The sequence below is a fragment of the Furipterus horrens genome, unplaced genomic scaffold (assembly GCF_987537825.1).
Source record: "Furipterus horrens unplaced genomic scaffold, mFurHor1.1.pri manual_scaffold_1, whole genome shotgun sequence".
Taxonomy (NCBI): domain Eukaryota; kingdom Metazoa; phylum Chordata; class Mammalia; order Chiroptera; family Furipteridae; genus Furipterus; species Furipterus horrens.
Window position 1 is genome coordinate 85,306,332 of NW_028327171.1, and position 6,397 is coordinate 85,312,728.

The 6,397-nt window shown below is 40.2% G+C and overlaps 1 pseudogene; it reads right to left on the reverse strand.

The window, feature by feature from the left end:
* Nucleotides 1–2,113: 2,113 nt before the first annotated feature.
* LOC150021412 (rRNA-processing protein FCF1 homolog) lies at nt 2,114–3,357 on the reverse strand (annotated as a pseudogene).
* Between the last annotated feature and the right edge of the window lie 3,040 nt (nt 3,358–6,397).

The window sequence follows — 6,397 nt, forward strand, 5'->3', positions numbered from 1 at the left end:
TTGGTTTTGGTCTTTTGTCTCTGAAAAGTGATTCAGTATGTCATTGAACAGGATAGGACCATGTTGAGCTGCTTCTGTGGTTACACTTCTCCCTCTTATTTTTCATTTTTTACCTATGTATTACATTTAACTGCTGACACCCATACATAGCATATGGCCTTCCTCTTATCTTCAGGGCAAAAAGATTGATTAAGGATATGGACCAAGTTTCTATTGGCTAATGGAATTTATTTTGTGATATGAGAGTTAAATCAGAAGCATTTTATTGTGAGTGCTTTATTACCATTGATATTTAGCTAATGGATTCTAGGAAAGAAGAGCAAAGGGACTTTGATATTGAGCTTAATAAACTGGGGAGCATAGGTCTGTTTGCTTCACCAGGAAGCTACAGCTTTTCGCACTCCAGGAGACCACAAGCATTGTGCTCTGCAAAGGTGATTAACTCTCCTCCCTTCTCCCACTCTGGTACCAGACTTTTGGGGTCATAGGAGGAGGTGCTGGACCACAAAGGCCTGTCAGTCTAACTAGGGGGTGTGGACCCAACCAAGGCTCTCAAAAGCCTGGGGAAATAGATTGGTCTTTTTGAAAAAGCATTTTGTCCATTCCAAGCCCAAACTAGTATAATCCCAGGGGGAAAAAGAAGCTCTGGTTCTCTCTCTCTTTTCCAATGAACCACGCTTACATGGTGCCCAAGCCTGTCTTCTCCATGGCTATGTGGCCCTAGCAGCCACGTGGCCTGTGGCTGTACCAACTCCACATTCAGGATCCAGGAGGGAGCCTAAATATCGCAGTACAGCAATGTATTGCAGCTGGAAACACGTGCTAAGCTAGCCAGATGCTGGACTGGACTGTATTTTAGTATGGAGCAGAAACTCTAGGCAGTGGCCTTTATACTGGCCCTATGAAGACAAACTTGGAACATTTCCATGGCTAGATGAATGGAGATGGGACACTGGGAAGTCAGGAGGGGAACCCCCTTAATTTTACTTTATTAATAAAGTTTACCACAGAGCCCCATCCTCTTGTGCAGGTTTCAGGAAGTTCTTTTCCTTCTGACAATGCAAGAACTCATTTTCTACTGATAACGCTATGAGAAACTGAACTTAATCTAACCTTATTGAAAAATAATGAAGACTGTGACTAATTGTACATGGTTGGAGCAGCCGTAGGAAGTACTGCTAAAGAATTATGAAGAACAAAGTGTCAGAGTAATGGAACCACCCACACCAGAATTATGATGAAGAATTACAAAACACAGGATGCCAGAGTAAGCTCAATGTAACTTCTGATACAAATTGAATAATGCTGAAGGTTTACTAAAAAGGAAGATGATGAATCGTAGCTTCAATTCCATATAAATAAAGCTGAAAGTCCATTATAACTTTGCAGTCATTTGCTGGCTACCAACAAGAATTCAGGTTTTTGTTTCATTTTGTTTGGTTGGTTTCACTCAATAATAAAATTAGCTTATTTACATTTATAAATTGGCCCATTCAATTGGGTGTAAATTTCTTTTTCCCCTCAACAATGTAGAATAAATATCATTATGTTTGTTGGTTTGGGAATCAGATAAGTCTGAGTTCAAACATTGTGTTCTGCAATTTACCAGCAGGAATCTAGGGTAAGTTTTAACCTCTCTGAGTTTCAGTTTCCTCATTCGTAAAATTAGAATGATAATAGCTACCTTGCAGCATTGTTCTAAAGTTTAGAGGTACCTTTGTGAAGGCCTCTGGCCTGTGGTGCTTACTACTTAGTAGGTATTTTATAAGTCAAAGGAGTGCTACTTATTACAAGTTAAGTAAATTAGGATGTGGTTTCTTTTTTTGCATGGAATATTATGTCACCATTTAAAGTAAAATTTCCAAAAACTATTACTATGGAAAAATGCTTACGGTAAAATGTTTTTTGTGTGAACAGTCATCTGATTTCTAAAAAGATATAACAAATATTAAAATAATACAAAATATCATTTTCAAAACAACATCCAATAGTGAGTGTATTTAACCATACTCAGCTGAGTGGAACAATAATAACTCATTCTGCAGCATGTTTAATAAACTGGCAACAAAGAAAGATAGTTGAAGGAAAGCAGAGGAACTTTGTCTTTGAAATATTAGAACCAAGGGGCTCCATCATCACCTGGCGCGTGCTCAATGTTGTCCCTATGGTTAGAAATGTACATGATGGGAACTCCAGGGATCTTCATGATTCTTTTTAACATCCTGGTCACCCGTGGTCACAATGTAACACTTGTACTGAGTTACTCTCTGTACTAAGCAGTCATTCTCATAGGTTCCTTTGTGTATGGGATCCTTGGCAATCCTTAGAGCCACTCGATACTTCTGCCCCAATTTCTCGGTTTTAGCCATTGTGTTACAGAGCAAAAGAGGATTCTTTCACGTGGTGCTTTGGTGTAAAACCCAACAACTAGTGTTGAGGAAAACAGGTCTTAATTTACAGTATTCCAACCTGGGGAGGACAGTAAGCACTTCAGCTCAGAGCCCTGTTCTCCCAGGGGACCAGCACTTCCCTTGCTCCCCAAAAGGCTAGAAGCCAAAAACAGGCCCAGAAGTTCCCCATCCCTTATCTGTCAGCTGTCTCCTTCAGGATCTGAGGTACGATGTCATCAGCCTCCATATAACAGTCCAGGAAAACATGTGCCATGTTGCACTGGATCATGCATGGTTCTCCGTTTGCCCTTTCAAAGTCACATGGGTGCTCTCTTCCTCTCAAAGCTGCATGGTGTTCCCCTTCCTAAAATGTCTGCCACCTATTTTTAAACCCCTGACTGCATCCTGTGACACAGTGGGCATGGTAACCAGTTCTGACCATTCACAGAACCTTGCGCAGGCTCAGTGTGCTCTTTCTGCACCATTCCATGGTCAAAACCCCTCCCATCTTCTTGGGGCCTTGGAAGCACTAAAGCCATTTGCATAACTGAGAAACTAAGCTACTAGTGACAGTCATGCAAAGGCATCTTAAAAGCTCTTCCCTTTTCCCCATTCCCCATTATGCAGGCTCTGGGGATTTTTGGAGACCCCTTCTCTGTAACAATTGCACAGTCAGTTATACGGGGGATACACTTGGTGTAGAGACAGCCCATTGCTGACTGCACAGAGTCCAGTTTAGCCTTAATGGAAAAGTTGATAAAGTTGGTATCAACCAGAATTTGATAAGGTGGGCCCCAGTTGTGTGTTATATTGGAAGAATAAGCAGGAAAGGTATTGGGGGACTTTTCTTTCCTTGAGTACACTTGGGCCAGTGGTTTTAACCTATTTTTTTCTTTAAGCTTGTGATCTCTCAGACTAAGCATTCACTTGTGGTCACATACTTCCTCGTTTTCTTTCGCTTCCCCATGTTCGTGCTGTACTCTTGTTTCTCCCAGAGACTGGGGAAATTTTAAGTATAAAGACAGGTTACAAAAGTGGCACCCTGGCTGGTGTGGCTCAGTGGACTGAGCGCCAGCCTGCAAACCAAAGGGCTACTAGTTCAATTCACAGTCAGGGCATGAGCCTGGGTTGTGGGCCAGGTCCTCAGTTTGGGGTATGCAAGAGGCAACCACACATTGGTGTGTCTCTCCCTCTCTTTCTCCCTCCCTTCCCTTCTCTCTAAAAATACATAAATAAAACTTTTTTTTTTAAGTGGCTATGCAGTATGATTTAAACAATGCAGATAAAACTTTTGTAAGAAAGAAATGGTGCTGGTACTGATCAGTATTTAAATGGAACCCTGGAGTCGACCCTTGTTTTTGCTACAAATCCGGAAAGGTGAACCTTCTCCCTATTCTGAGTGGGTTATACTTTGATGATATGCCAGACTATGGTAACTTGGTGATCATTTTTTGAAAATAATTAACAATAAAATGTTATCTATAAAATTTTGTAAAAAGACAACTGATTTGCCAGTTAGTTTAAGTAAGCAGTAAGAGAGAAGAGTTTGCTTGGGATCCCAGCCATAATTTGGAGTTAGGTACACAAGGCAAGGACAGGTGAGTTAGGTAAATAAGGCAGAAAAAAATTGATGTGGTATTTCTTAGGAGTAGTCAGTTGCTTTGGGAAAGAAGAAAGCGAGGAAAGAAAGAAGAAAGAAAGGAAAGAGAGAAAGAAAGAAAGAAAGAGAGAGAGAGAGAGAGAGAGAGAGAGAGAGAGAGAGAGAGAAGGAAGGAAGGAAGGAAGGAAGGAAGGAAGGAAGGAAGGAAGGAAGGAAGGAAGGAAAGAAAGAAAGAAAGAAAGAAAGAAAGAAAGAAAGAAAGAAAGAAAGAAAGAAAGAAAGAAAGAAAGAAAGAAAGAAAGAAAGAAAGAAAGAAAGAAAGAAAAAGAAAAGAAAGAAAATAAGAGAAGTGTTTGGAAGGACACAGAACAACATGCAAAACGGAGCGTGTTGGCTGCTTGCCCCCTCTTCCTTGTTGTCTGGGTTTGGCTTCTATGACAGGGTGAAAGGGTTTTCTCTATAACAGAAGTGGCATAGAGGAAAAAAACATCCATTTGGGGGGTCCACCTAAAGTCATATTTACATGGGGTGCCTAGAATAGAAGGAGCCATCTGCAAGCCTGAGGAGATGTAGGCAATGTACCAAGGAGGGTGGATGGGGAGTCCCTGCACCTGTGAAAATTGTTGACTTGCTCTAACAAACCTGGAAACATTTCCTCCAGACTTCTTAGATGTAAAGTAACAACCCCCTATTTTTTAAGCTCCTTTTATTAGTGTATTCTGTTACTTGAAGCTGAGTGCACACTAGCCGATTTGAAAAACAAAACTATTTTAAATTTAATTACGTTTTTCTTAACTTTTCCACTTTTTAAGATTTTCAAAACTTTAAATTGGGAAAAAGTATTTTAAATAGTAAGCTACTGAATCTTAACATAAAAGTTATTGGTGTGATTTGACCTTAATTGAAGAATGGTTTTCAAGAGCTACTGAGTAATTGTTTCCTGTCTTCCCTCCACACCCCTCTGACCCTCCGTAGAATACGTACTTTGTGTCACCACACTGCCTGCTCCCATGGGAATAGGTAAAATACATACAACTATTTTTTGTTTAAATTAACCATTTACTTTTTAAATTTTATTTTTAAAGGGGAGGGGGAGGGAGGGAGAGAGAGAAAGACAGAGAGAGAGAAGAGAGCATGGAGCTGGGGTTCTGCTTTATTACGGTCAAAGGTAAGGTACCTAAGTTTTTCTAGGTTCACTCTTTTTATTGGCAAATTTAAACATGAGGTGAAATTAAAGTGTGGGGAAGGAAAAAGCCAGGTCACTCAAAAGGTCAGTGATTGAGTTGACCAGGGCTTTCTAAAAGGGAAACTTTATGGGTGGGGTAGCTTGGCTCTTTATCCGGTTGTGTAGCTAGCAACGAGTTTATTCCAAATGGATGTATTTGAAGTGGATGCCTTAGCAATCAAAATCTTAATGTCAGGCACTCAAATTACAATTAAAAAAAGGCTAATTGTTGGGCACTAAAACTACAATGATTCTCAAAATAGCCACAATAGGACTCATGCTGGATATCTCAACAAAGCAAGTAAGCCACAAACATCAAAGTGCCATTCAATGGCAGAGCTAGAAAAAGATAACTGTACTAGAATTCTACAACCACTGAAAATATCTTTCTTAAGTGAAAGTGAAATAAAGTAAATTAAAAGAAGCCAGTTGTGGTTATGATAGGGGATAAAACAAGTATGTATTGAAGACCTTACCTATAAGTATGTATTCATTTTCTTCTTCACCATAACCTGATAGAAAATATATTCAATATCTCTATTTTACAAATAAAAATATCAAGCCTGAGAGTAAGCAACTTGTCCAAGCTCTCACAGCTTGTTTTTCTATCTCCAAAGCTTTTGTTTTCTGCACTATATTTTGTCAATGTAAGAAACATCTAAATCTGTAAGAATTTTTGAGTTTATTTGAGCCATGTGGAGAGCAGGACCTGAAGCCTTATTTAGAGCATGCGCAGTGCAGCATGGCAGACAACATGTGCTTATGGGAAGGGTGACACCACCGTCTCAGAGAGTGACACGGAACAACATATGCTATTAGAGCTGATGTAAACGTGTGTCTATCAGAACTGACATGTACAATATGTGCCTAATGGGACTGGGGAAAACAACATGTGCTTATCCAAATTATGGAAAACATGTATGTGAGAAATTGTGTAAAATCAACATGACTTTTCAACCAAAGGAAGCATAAAAGCAGAGGACTTCAGACCATGAGTGGCGCGAATCACTTTGAGACATCCTGCACATTCAACCTTGGAAGAGAAAGACCTGTGTGGTTCTTCTGTCCCTCTGACTCTGCCGTGCAGGACACCGGCTGCCTGGCCCTGTTGCCTCCTGAAGCAAGACCTGATCTGGACTCTTGAAACTTGGGTTTGTTATCCCCCAATTCTCTTCTGTGATA